The following is a 13,969-nucleotide window of genomic DNA, read 5'->3' as shown; positions in this document are numbered from 1 at the left end:
TGTGCAAGGTTCTGCAACCCTTTGAACTTGCCACACGTAAAGTCAGTTCAGACACTGCCAGCCTGAGTCAGGTCATTCCCCTCATCAGGCTTTTGCAGAAGAAGCTGGAGACATTGAAGGAGGAAATAAAACAGAGTGATTCCGCTAGGCATGTGGGACTTGTGGATGGAGCCTTTAATTCGCTTAACCAGGATTCACGGGTGGTCAATCTGTTGAAATCAGAGCACTACATTTTGGCCACCGTGCTCGATCCTAGATTTAAAACCTACGTTGTATCTCTCTTTCCAGCAGACACAAGTCTGCAGAGGTTCAAAGACCTGCTGGTGAGAAAATTGTCAAGTCAAGCGGAACGTGACCCGTCAACAGCTCCTCCTTCACATTCTCCCGCAACTGGGGGTGCGAGGAAAAGGCTAAGAATTCCGAGCCCACCCGCTGGCGGTGATGCAGAGCAGTCTGGAGCGAGTGCTGACATCTGGTCCGGACTGAAGGACCTGCCAACGATTACTGACATGTCGTCTACTGTCACTGCATATGATTCTGTCACCATTGAAAGAATGGTGGAGGATTATATGAGTGACCGCATCCAAGTAGGCACGTCAGACAGTCCGTACGTATACTGGCAGGAAAAAAAGGCAATTTGGAGGCCCTTGCACAAACTGGTTTTATTCTACCTAAGTTTCCCTCCCTCCAGTGTGTACTCCGAAAGAGTGTTTAGTGCAGCCGCTCACCTTGTCAGCAATCGGCGTACGAGGTTACTTCCAGAAAATGTGGAGAAGATGATGTTCATCAAAATGAATTATAATCAATTCCTCCGTGGAGACATTCACCAGCAATTGCCTCCAGAAAGTACACAGGGATCTGAGATGGTGGATTCCAGTGGGGACAAATTAATAATCTGTGAGGAGGGGGATGTACATAGTGAAAGGGGTGAGGAATCGGAGGATGATGATGAGGTGGACATCTTGCCTCTGTAGAGCCAGTTTGTGCAAGGAGAGATTGATTGCTTTTTTGGTGGGGGCCCAAACCAACCAATCATTTCAGTCACAGTCATGTGGCAGACCCTGTTGCTGAAATGATGGGTTCATTAAAGTGTGCATGTCCTGTTTATACAACATAAGGGTGGGTGGGAGGGCCCAAGGACAATTCCATCTTGCACCTCTTTTTTATTTCATTTTTCTTTGCATCATGTGCTGTTTGGGGACTATTTTTTTTAAGTGCCATCCTGTCTGACACTGCAGTGCCACTCCTAGATGGGCCAGGTGTTTGTGTCGGCCACTTGTGTCGCTTAGCTTAGTCACACAGCGACCTTGGTGCGCCTCTTTTTTTCTTTGCATCATGTGCTGTTTGGGGACAATTTGTTTGAAGTGCCATCCTGTCTGACACTGCAGTGCCACTCCTAGATGGGCCAGGTGTTTGTGTCGGCCACTTGTGTCGCTTAGCTTAGTCACACAGCAACCTTGGTGCACCTCTTTTTTTCTTTGCATCATGTGCTATTTGGGGACAATTTTTTTGAAGTGCCATCCTGTCTGACACTGCAGTGCCACTCCTAGATGGGCCAGGTGTTTGTGTCGGCCACTTGTGTCGCTTAGCTTAGTCACACAGCGACCTTGGTGCGCCTCTTTTTTTCTTTGCATCATGTGCTGTTTGGGGACAATTTGTTTGAAGTGCCATCCTGTCTGACACTGCAGTGCCACTCCTAGATGGGCCAGGTGTTTGTGTCGGCCACTTGTGTCGCTTAGCTTAGTCACACAGCGACCTTGGTGCGCCTCTTTTTTTCTTTGCATCATGTGCTGTTTGGGAGACTATTTTTTTGAAGTGCCATCCTGCCTGACACTGCAGTGCCACTCCTAGATGGGCCAGGTGTTTGTGTCGGCCACTTGTGTCGCTTAGCTTAGCCATCCAGCGACCTCGGTGCAAATTCTAGGACTAAAAATAGTATTGTGAGGGGTGAGGTGTTCAGAATAGACTGAAAATGAGTGGAAATTATGGTTATTGAGGTTAATAATACTATGGGATCAAAATGACCCCCAAATTCCATGATTTAAGCTGTTTTTGAGGGTTTTTTGTAAAAAAAAAACGAATCCAAAACACACCCGAATCCGACAAAAAAATTTCAGGGAGGTTTTGCCAAAACGCGTCCGAATCCAAAACACGGCCGCGGAACCGAATCCAAAACCAAAACACAAAACCCGAAAAATTTCCGGTGCACATCTCTAGTAAATGCGCGCGCCCGTGCATTTACCCGTGTTTTTTGAGCTAGTGGAAAAAGGGTATTATTTACACTTATCGTATTTTAACTGTTTTAATAAATTGACTTCATTTATATACAAACCGCATAGGCAAACGCAGGGGGGGTTTCCGGTTGCACGGAAACCCCCCTCCTCTTGGCAAGTGGTTCACCTTTATGGCAACAATAACAATGGTATATAATATGATTACTAGAGCTAGCGCCACATCACCCGTTTACCACTGCACATGCCCAGTGGTAGTAGCTTCTTCTAAAAGTTTGCTGTGTGTGTGGATTGGAGTCCTCCATCAGTGCTCTGGACCAGAAAGTAGCTACCAGGAGGAAGAGACAGGAGCCTTACCACGAGGTGGGAGAATGTGTGCTTAGAAAGTGCAGTACTGGTCCTATTATGTTTGTGACTTAATTAATTTATTATGATATGTTTAACCTTTTCCTGACCACTTTGTTTGATACAGTCTATACTAGAGACCATCTATAGTGATAAATAATAATGTATTCCATATAGTATCCAGTGTATAAAAAGACCACTGTTTACGTTAATGTCCAGGGTCGGTACTAGGTTCTTCTGCCGCTCCCCAGATTCCCGCACTTGCTCAAACGTTCTGTAGAGTGGGAGATTGTGGACTGACATTTGGAAACCCCCCTCTAAAAATCCTGCGTTTGCCACTGAACCGTCCCTGTTATCTTTACAGCCAGTGCTGTTATGTTAATCCTTTATATATATTTGTATAACCTCTAGTAGGGGACCTCATCTATTCTTATATCAGCTGCTGCTGACAGCCAGTAGCAGATCTTGCCACGGGCAAGCAGGACTTTTGCCCGGGGCGCCGCCTTCCGGAGGGCGCCGGCATCATCCGGAGGGCGCCGGCGTCATCCGGAGGGCGCCGCACCATGGCAAGATCCGCTACTGCTGTGCCCCCCGCTGCCCGCTGTGTCCCGCTGCCGCTGCCCGCAGTGTCCCGCTGCCGCTGCCCGCAGTGTCCCGCTGTGAAGGAAACTAGACGCGTAGCGTCTAGTTTCCCTTCATGGAGAGGACCTTTACTGTGCGGTGCGCGATGACGTCATTGCGCACCGCACAGCAAAGGTCCTCTCCACGAAGGGAGCTAGATGCTACGCTACGCGTCTAGTTTCCCTTCGTGGAGAGGACCTTTGCTGTGCGTGATGACGTCATCGCGCACCGCACAGCATTTCGGCGGCGCTACTCTACTGTACAGGGGTCGTAACTGACCACGCCCCCTGTATGAAGCCACGCCCCTATTCCCCGCCCGTGGCGCAAAAAGGGCTAGAACCGGCCCTGCTGACAGCACACTTGAATATATAGCGTGTCTTTATTTACATACTCTAGGGGGGTATGTAATAGGGTGTGAGAACCAAAAAGTAAGAGATTTTGGGAGAGTTTTCCTGTTTTGTTTTTTAAGTGGCAATTATTTACATGGCAAAATCAACCTGTTTTTTTCATGTACTGTAAATGATTGCCAGTGCCACCTTGAAAAAACAGGAGAACTATCCCAATATCTCTCACTTTCTAATTCTCACAAACTATTACATTTCCCCCCAGATATCTTCTAGAACTTTTTATGTAAAAGGGCATAGATGTAGGACAGAATAAACATGTAGAATAATACAAGAATTGGTATTATTTGTATTCTAGGTATTTCTAAAATGTGAAATGAATATATAGCTGCCACTATTGCAATAAAGTATTCTTGTGATATTAGCTTAACCACTATAAAAGTACCTATTGGGGGTCATTCCGAGTTGATCGCTCGCTAGCAACTTTTTGCAGTGCTGCGATCAGGTTAAATCTCAGCAAAACTGCGCATGCATATGCACCGCAATGCACAGGCGCGTCGTACGGGTACAAAGAGCATCGGTGCTGGTCAATGGATTTAACGAAGAAGCCATTTGCACAACCGATCGCAAGGTGATTGACAGAAATAGGGCGTTTGTGGGTGTCAACTGACCGTTTTCTGGGAGTGTTTGGAAAAATGCAGGCATGTCCAAGCGTTTGCTGGGCGGGTGTCTGACGTCAGTTCCGGGACCAAAAAGACTGAAGTGATCGCAGTGGCTGAGTAAGTCCAGAGCTACTCAGAAACTACTAAAAAAAAAATTGTGCCATCGGATGCAAAAGCATTCGCACATTTGCAAAGCGAAAATACACTCCCCCATAGGCGGCGACAATCTGATCGCAGCACAGCAAAAAGTTGCTAGTGAGCGATCAACTCGGAATGACCCCTATTGTCTCTAATGAATTAGCAGTTGCCTCATACAGGCTACAAATCGTGCCGTAGTCAGCAAATTCACAAACCATCATTATTACAAAAACAACTAAATATTGCAATCATTGGGAAATACTGTACTAAACTGATACTGTAAAACAAAACAAGCTGTACAAATTCCCACTTACAGTAGCAGCATGTTCACAAATAACATGTCACTGAGAAAGCAGCATCATTCAAAGCTTCTATAATTTTCTTTACCTGGAATGTTGTAAAATGCAGATAAAATATAATCCATTGAAGACTTTTAGATGTAAAATTTGTAGATTGAAGTTTTGATGATTTTTGGTTAAAACGTATAGGGGTATAGTGAATCGAGAGCTAATTCAGTTGGACAGCAGCAGAATTCTTTGTCTGTTGCTGGCTTGAGGCTGGCAAGCCCTGTGTTCTGAATAAACAGCCTACACTGCAGTGCACTTCAAAATAAAAGCCCAGTGCAGTAACACGTGACCTCATTATCTTCTACATTACACGACAGGTCCTCCTGTATAGAAGTTTAACTAGTATTGAGGAATCTTTTATTATAGTATAATTAATATCTGGGGAGCTAATTATTGAAAAGGTAATCTTCAATAATATTATGGGGGTCATTCCGAGTTGCCGATTTTCGCTATGCTGCGATTTGTTGCTAATTGCGCATGCGCAAGGCACACAGGGTGCATGCGCTTAGTTATTTAACTAAAAAGTTATCAGATTTGCTGTGGATTCTGCGGCGCTTTTCAGTCGCTCTGCTGATCGGTATGTGATTGACAGGAAAGGGGCGTTTCTGGGTGGTAACTGTGCGTTTTCCGGCAGTGTGCTAAAAAACGCAGGCGTGTCAGGGAAAAACGCGGGAATGTCTGGAGAAACGGGGGAGTGGCTGGCCGAACGCAGGGCGTGTTTGTGATGTCAAACCAGGAACTAAACGGACTGAGCTGATCGCAATCTGTGAGTAGGTCTGGAGCTACTCAGAAACTGCAAAGAATTATTTAGTAGCAATTCTGCTAATCTTTCATTCGCTATTCTGCTAAGCTAAGATACACTCCCAGAGGGCGGCGGCCTAGCGTGTGCAATGCTGCTAAAAGCAGCTAGCGAGCGAACAACTCGGAATGAGGGCCTATATTAACTCTAACTCTCTCTCTCTTTCTCTCTCTCTATATATATATTTCAATCCTTATGTGTTTGTCATATATAGCTGCAAATATTTTGTGTCCGGCTTACAAACTAGGTGGCTGATACATGTGAATTATGAAATTATAACCTTATGATTCCTTAAACTGAGTTCAGTCATGAAATTACAGTTCTTATTATATTTCTCTATCGTCCTAAGTGGATGCTGGGGTTCCTGAAAGGACCATGGGGAATAGCGGCTCCGCAGGAGACAGGGCACAAAAGTAAAGCTTTTACAGGTCAGGTGGTGTGTACTGGCTCCTCCCCCTATGACCCTCCTCCAGACTCCAGTTAGATTTTTGTGCCCGGCCGAGAAGGGTGCAATTCTAGGTGGCTCTCATAAAGAGCTGCTTAGAGAGTTTAGCTTAGGTTTTTTATTTTACAGTGATTCCTGCTGGCAACAGGATCACTGCAACGAGGGACAGAGGGGAGAAGAAGTGAACTCACCTGCGTGCAGGATGGATTGGCTTCTTGGCTACTGGACATGAAGCTCCAGAGGGACGATCACAGGTACAGCCTGGATGGTCACCGGAGCCACGCCGCCGGCCCCCTCACAGATGCTGAAGCAAGAAGAGGTCCAGAATCGGCGGCTGAAGACTCCTGCAGTCTTCTTAAGGTAGCGCACAGCACTGCAGCTGTGCGCCATTTTCCTCTCAGCACACTTCACACGGCAGTCACTGAGGGTGCAGGGCGCTGGGGGGGGGGCGCCCTGGGAGGCAAATGAAAACCTTTAAAAAGGCTAAAAATACCTCACATATAGCCCCAGAGGCTATATGGAGATATTTACCCCTGCCTAAATGTACAAAATAGCGGGAGACGAGCCCGCCGAAAAAGGGGCGGGGCCTATCTCCTCAGCACACGGCGCCATTTTCTGTCACAGCTCCGCTGGTCAGGAAGGCTCCCAGGTCTCTCCCCTGCACTGCACTACAGAAACAGGGTATAACAGAGAGGGGGGGCAAAATAAATGGCAATATATTAATATAAAAGCAGCTATAAGGGAGCACTTAATCATAAGGCTATCCCTGTCATATATAGCGCTTTTTGGTGTGTGCTGGCAGACTCTCCCTCTGTCTCCCCAAAGGGCTAGTGGGTCCTGTCTTCGTATAGAGCATTCCCTGTGTGTCTGCTGTGTGTCGGTACGTGTGTGTCGACATGTATGAGGACGTTATTGGTGTGGAGGCGGAGCAATTGCCAAATATGAGGATGTCACCTCCTAGGGGGTCGACACCAGAATGGATGCCTTTATTTGTGGAATTACGGGATAGCGTCAACTCGCTTAAGCAGTCGTTTGCCGACATGAGGCGGCCGGACACTCAATTAGTGCCTGTCCAGGCGCCTCAAATACCGTCAGGGGCTGTAAAACGCCCCTTGCCTCAGTCGGTCGACACAGACCCAGACACAGGCACTGATTCCGGTGGTGAAGGTGACGAATTAACCGTATTTTCCAGTAGGGCCACACGTTATATGATTTTGGCAATAAAGGAGATGTTACATTTAGCTGATACTACAGGTACCACTAAACAGGGTATTATGTGGGGTGTGAAAAAACTACCAGTAGTTTTTACCGAATCAGAAGAATTAAATGACGTGTGTGATGAAGCGTGGGGTGCCCCGATAAAAAAACTGCTAATTTCAAAGAAGTTATTGGCTTTATACCCTTTCCCGCCAGAGGTTAGGGAGCGCTGGGAAACACCTCCTAGGGTGGACAAAGCGCTAACACGCTTATCAAAACAAGTGGCGTTACCCTCTCCTGAGACGGCCGCACTTAAAGATCCATCAGATATGAGGATGGAAAATATCCAAAAAGGTATATACACACATGCAGGTGTTATACTACGACCAGATATTGCGACTGCCTGGATGTGCAGTGCTGGGGTAGTTTGGTCAGAGTCCCTGATCGAAAATATTGATACCCTGGACAGGGACAATATTTTACTGTCGTTAGAACAAATAAAGGATGCATTTCTTTATATGCGTGATGCACAGAGAGATATCTGCACACTGGCATCACGGGTAAGTGCTATGTCCATTTCGGCCAGAAGAGCTTTATGGACACGACAGTGGACAGGCGATGCGTAGAGGAGTTATTTGGGGTCGGTCTATCGGATTTGGTGGCCACGGCTACGGCCGGGAAATCCACCTTTCTACCTCAAGTCACTCCCCAACAGAAAAAGGCACCGACCTTTCAACCGCAGCCCTTTCGTTCCTTTAAAAATAAGAGAGCAAAGGGCTATTCATATCTGCCACGAGGCAGAGGACGAGGGAAGAGACAGCAACAGGCAGCTCCTTCCCAGGAACAGAAGCCCTCCCCGGCTTCTACAAAAGCCTCAGCATGACGCTGGGGCTTCGCAAGCGGACTCGGGGGCGGTAGGCGGTCGTCTCAAGAATTACAGCGCGCAGTGGGCTCACTCGCAGGTAAATCCCTGGATCCTGCAGATAATATCTCAGGGGTACAGGTTGAAATTAGAGACAGAGCCACCTCGCCGTTTCCTGAAGTCTGCTTTACCAACGTCCCCCTCAGAAAGGGAGACGGTTTTGGAAGCCATTCACAAGCTGTATTCTCAGCAGGTGATAGTCAAGGTACCTCTTCTACAACAAGGGAAGGGGTATTATTCCACTCTTTTTGTGGTACCGAAGCCGGATGGCTCGGTAAGGCCTATTCTAAATCTGAAGTCCTTGAACCTGTACATAAAGAAGTTCAAGTTCAAGATGGAGTCACTCAGAGCAGTGATAGCGAACCTGGAAGAAGGGGACTTTATGGTATCCTTGGACATCAAGGATGCGTATCTCCACGTTCCAATTACCCCTCACACCAGGGGTACCTCAGGTTCGTTGTACAAATCTGTCACTATCAGTTTCAGACGCTGCCGTTTGGTTTGTCCACGGCATCTCGGGTCTTTACAAAGGTAATGGCCGAGATAATATTTCTTCTTCGAAGAAAAGGCGTATTAATTATCCCATACTTGGACGATCTCCTAATAAGGGCAAGGTCCAGAGAACAGCTAGAGATGGGTTTAGCACTATCTCAAGAGGTGCTAAAGCAGCACGGATGGATTCTGAATATTCCAAAATCCCAATTAATGCCGACAACTCGTCTGCTGTTCCTGGGGATGATTCTGGACACAGTTCAGAAAAAGGTTTTTCTTCCCGAAGAAAAAGCCAAGGAGTTATCTGACCTGGTCAGGAACCTCCTAAAACCAGGAAAGGTGTCTGTACATCAATGCTCAAGAGTCCTGGGAAAAAATGGTAGCTTCTTACGAAGCAATCCCTTTCGGCAGATTCCATGCAAAGGGATCTGTTGGACAAATGGTCAGGGTCGCATCTTCAGATGCACCTGCGGATAACCCTGTCGCCGAGGACAAGGGTATCCCTTCTGTGGTGGTTGCAGGAGGCTCATCTATTGGAGGGCCGCAGATTCGGCATGCAGGATTGGATCCTGGTGACCACGGATGCCAGCCTGAGAGGCTGGGGAGCAGTCACACAGGGAAGAAATTTCCAGGGAGTGTGGTCGAGCCTGAAAAAGTCTCTTCACATAAGCATTCTGGAACTAAGAGCAATCTACAATGCTCTAAGCCAGGCGAAACCTCTGCTTCAAGGAAGACCGGTGTTGATCCAGTCGGACAACATCACGGCAGTCGCCCATGTAAACAGACAGGGCGGCACAAGAAGCAGGAGGGCAATGGCAGAAGCTGCCAGGATCCTTCGCTGGGCGGAGAATCACGTGATAGCACTGTCAGCAGTATTCATCCCGGGCGTGGACAACTGGGAAGCAGACTTCCTCAGCAGACACGACCTTCACCCGGGAGAGTGGGGACTTCATCCAGAAGTTTTCCACATGCTATTAAACCGTTGGGTAAAACCAATGGTGGACATGATGGCGTCTCGCCTCAACAAGACACTGGACAGGTATTGCGCCAGGTCAAGAGATCCGCAGGCAATAGCTGTGGACGCGCTGGTAACACATTGGGTGTACCAGTCGGTATAGGTGTTTCCTCCTCTGCCTCTCATACCAAAGGTTTTGAGGATTATACGGCAAAGAGGAGTAAGACTAGTGGCTCCGGATTGGCCAAGAAGGACTTGGTACCCGGAACTTCAAGAGATGGTCACGGACGATCCGTGGCCTCTACTTCTGAGAAGGGACCTGCTTCAGCAGGGTCCTTGTCTTTTTCAAGACTTACCGCGGCTGCGTTTGACGGCATGGCGTTTGAATGCCAGATCCTAAAAGGAAAAGGCATTCCAGAAGAAGTCATTCCTACCTTGATAAAGGCAAGGAAGGAAGTCACCGCGAAGCATTATCGCCGTATTTGGCGAAAATATGTTGCGTGGTGCGAGCAGCGGAGTGCTCCGATGGAGGAATTTCAACTGGATCGTTTTCCTACATTTCCTGCAATCAGGATTGTCTATGGGTCTCAAATTGGGATCTATTAAGGTTCAAATTTCGGCCCTATCAATATTCTTCCAAAAAGAATTGGCCTCAGTCCCTGAGGTCCAGATTTTTATCAAAGGAGTACTGCATATACAGCCTCCTGTGGTGCCTAAGGTGGCACCGTGGGATCTAAATGTAGTTTTAGATTTCCTCAAATCCAATTGGTTTGAACCACTAAAGAATGTGGATTTGAAATATCTCACATGGAAAGTGACTATGTTACTGGCCCTGGCTTCGGCCGGGAGAGTATCTGAACTGGCGGTTTTGTCTTATAAAAGCCCTTATTTAATTTTCCATTCGACATAGGGCAGAGCTGCGGACGCGTCCGCATTTTCTCCCTAAGGTGGTATCAGCGTTTCACCTGAACCAGCCTCTTGTAGTGCCTGCGGCTACAGACGACTTGAAGGACTCCAAGTTGTTGGACGTTGTCAGAGCCTTAAAAATATACATTTAAAGGACGGCTGGAGTCAGAAAATCTGACTCGCTGTTTATACTGTATGCACCCAACAAGTTGGGTGCACCTGCTTCTAAGCAGTCGATTGCTCGTTGGATTTGTAACAAAATTCAACTTGTACATTCTGTGGCAGGCCTGCCACAGCCTAAATCTGTTAAGGCCCATTCCGCAAGGAAGGTGGGCTCATCTTGGGCGGCTGCCCGAGGGGTCTCGGCATTACAACTCTGCCGAGCAGCTACGTGGTCAGGGGAGAACACGTTTGTAAATTTTTACAAATTTGATACCCTGGCAAAGGAGGACCTGGAGTTCTCTCATTCGGTGCTGCAGAGTCATCCGCACTCTCCCGCCCGTTTGGGAGCTTTGGTATAATCCCCATGGTCCTTTCAGGAACCCCAGCATCCACTTAGGACGATAGAGAAAATAAGAATTTACTTACCGATAATTCTATTTCTCGGAGTCCGTAGTGGATGCTGGGCGCCCATCCCAAGTGCGGATTATCTGCAATACTTGTACATAGTTATTGTTAACTAATTCGGGTTATTGTTTAGGAAGCCATCTTTCAGAGGCTCCTCTGTTATCATACTGTTAACTGGGTTTAGATCACAAGTTGTACGGTGTGATTGGTGTGGCTGGTATGAGTCTTACCCGGGATTCAAAATCCTCCCTTATTGTGTACGCTCGTCCGGGCACAGTACCTAACTGGAGTCTGGAGGAGGGTCATAGGGGGAGGAGCCAGTACACACCACCTGACCTGTAAAAGCTTTACTTTTGTGCCCTGTCTCCTGCGGAGCCGCTATTCCCCATGGTCCTTTCAGGAACCCCAGCATCCACTACGGACTCCGAGAAATAGAATTATCGGTAAGTAAATTCTTATTATTTGTTGTATTCACTCACAGGCAAACCAAACATACAGAATACAATATACACTTTTTTATATATATATATATATATATATATACTAATAATATTTCTGCTTCCTTAATTACAGAGCATAAAATATGAAACAATTTAACAAACATAGACAGTCACTAACAATGGCCCTCATTCCGAGTTGTTCGCTCGCTAGCTGCTTTTAGCAGCCATGCAAACACTAAGCCGCCGCCCTCTGGGAGTGTATCTTAGCTTAGCAGAAGTGCAAACAAAAGGATCGCAGAGCTGCTACAAAATTATTTGGTGCAGCTTCAGAGTAGCTCCAGACCTACTCCTAGCTTGCGATCACTGCAGACTATTTAGTTCCTCTTTTGACGTCACAGACACGCCCTGCGTTCGGCCAGCCACGCCTACGTTTCACCAGCCACACCTGCATTTTTATCTGGCACGCCTGCGTTTTTACACTCACTCCCTGAAAACGGTCAGTTGACACCCAGAAACACCCACTTCCTGTCAATCACTCTGTGGTCAGCAGTGCAATTGAAATGCTTCGCTAGACCTTGTGTGAAACGACATCGTTCGTTGTAAGAGTACGACGCGCAGAACTGCCATTTTTTTTGCCTGATCGCTGCGTTGCGAACCTAAGGTGCCCAACCCATGAGCAATGAGTTCTATTTGCAGTGCTGCGCTCAGGAGGTTATTCCGAGTTGATCGCTTGCTAGCTATTTTTTGCAGCGCTGCGAACAGATAGTCGCCGCCTATAGGGGAGTGTATGTGCAGCTGAGCGTTACAAAAAAGTTTTGTGCAGTTTCTGAGTAGCTCAGCCACTGCGATCACTTCAGCCTGTTTTTGCCCGGAAATGACGTCAGACACGCACCCTACAAACGCTTGGACACGCCTGCTTTTTTCCAATCACTCCCAGTTGACACCCACAAGTGCCTCCTTACTGTCAATCTCCTTGCGATCAGCTGTGCGAATGGATTCTTCGTAAAATCCATCGCTCAGCAACGATCCGCTTTGTACCCGTACGACGCGCCTGCGCATTGCGGTGCATACGCATGCGTAGTTCTGACCTGATCGAAGCGCAGCGAAAAATCCTAGCGTGCGATTAGGTCAGAATGACCCCCTCAGTCCTAAGTTGTCCGATGAATGTTGGTGTTCAGTCACAGTGAGGTTAATAAGTAAAGATAAATGTACAGATCTTATCACCGTGTGTGCTGTAATAAACCTAGGCTGATAGGATAAATCCAAGGATCTGCTAATGTAAATGTGAACAATGCAACTGAAACGCTAATTCAGTGGTACAATAATCAATGCTTTACTGTTGCAGAATAAACGCAATGCAAATAGCTCACTGAATTGTGAATGATATAATAGCTCAAAGAATAATCTGACAATATTTCGTTATTCTGTAAATAATAAAAGAGTCTCCTCTAAATAATAAAATCTCAGTCCGTCAACAATGATTCCAAGCCCTAATCCCCATAACGGGGAACAGGGTTCCATGTAAGAAGATGTCCTGCTGTAAACCAGCTGTGCTGCTGCAGCTGTCAAAAGACAAACAATGTTCACGTTTAAATGAAAATAACTCTACTGATAAAAGAAAAAATACTGAGCATAAAAAGAAGAACCTGAAAATGAAAGTCCAAACAGACTGCAGTGTCCCGTTGGTCTGTTCCTGTACAGGACACTTGGTTGCTGCTGTGCATATGAGGGTCTTCACGGTCTGCTCAAGGAGAATGGTGCCAGGGTGGGTAGTGGGAGTAAGGGAACTCCGGACTGGTCCTCCCCTGGGCTCCGGCTACCAGTGGTTCGTCCATGTACAGACACTCCACTGGATGTCGGTCAGCCGCGGGAGTGGGATCCGCCTAGGGAGGGGATGCTACCCAGCCGTGGCTCCAAGAACCACTTGCTTCACACCCCCTCCGCATACAGAGACTCACCTCTCTCGCCGTCTTCCACCACCCATACCATCCCTTCACCGGCATCTTCCCAGTTCCCTCCGATCATTGCATAATTCCTCTGATCTTGGAAGCTAAGCAGTGGAGGGCCAGGTTAGTACTTGAATGGGAGCCCGCATGGGATCACCCAGGTTCTGCAACTCACCATTGTCCGCCGAATGCACATATTTATTTTGAAGAGCAGTGAAAAAATATTTGATGGTTCCAATAACAAACGGTGGTCGGACCTATGATTTCATTCCCTGCAAACTCCTTTCCCATTGGGATACATGCAGGATAAATCATGGTCATTTTTTCGTTCATCTAGACACCAATAAAAAGCAACTTACTGCATAGTATATACTGAACACTGCCTACAGTTAATCCGGTTTACTGTACTAACAAATTTAGTATTTGACTAACAATTGTGTAAATCTTAGTCTATATTTTCGCTTGTGCTTTTTAAACATATCATTTCTGCCGGAACTCCCTAATTTTAAAAGCGAGTACTAATCAAATTGATTAATCCTATACTCACTGACTCAGGGGAGCACCACTGACGGTTACCTAGTATACACTATACAGATGTTAACGTGTCGCAAA

At 46.9% G+C, this 13,969-nt stretch overlaps 1 long non-coding RNA gene across 1 annotated transcript in view; it reads right to left on the bottom strand.

The window, feature by feature from the left end:
- Positions 1-4,905, bottom strand: part of LOC134965490 (uncharacterized) — a 53,809-nt gene extending 48,904 nt beyond the window's left edge. Inside the window, exon 1 of the long non-coding RNA XR_010188396.1 lies at positions 4,729-4,905. This is a non-coding gene — a long non-coding RNA (uncharacterized LOC134965490). The remainder of the gene's footprint in view (positions 1-4,728) is intronic.
- Positions 4,906-13,969: the final 9,064 nt, after the last annotated feature.

The sequence above is a fragment of the Pseudophryne corroboree genome, chromosome 10 (genome assembly GCF_028390025.1).
Source record: "Pseudophryne corroboree isolate aPseCor3 chromosome 10, aPseCor3.hap2, whole genome shotgun sequence".
Classification (NCBI taxonomy): Eukaryota; Metazoa; Chordata; class Amphibia; order Anura; family Myobatrachidae; genus Pseudophryne; species Pseudophryne corroboree.
The sequence above is the reverse complement of the archived record's forward strand: the minus strand, read 5'-3'. Positions and strand labels throughout refer to the sequence as shown.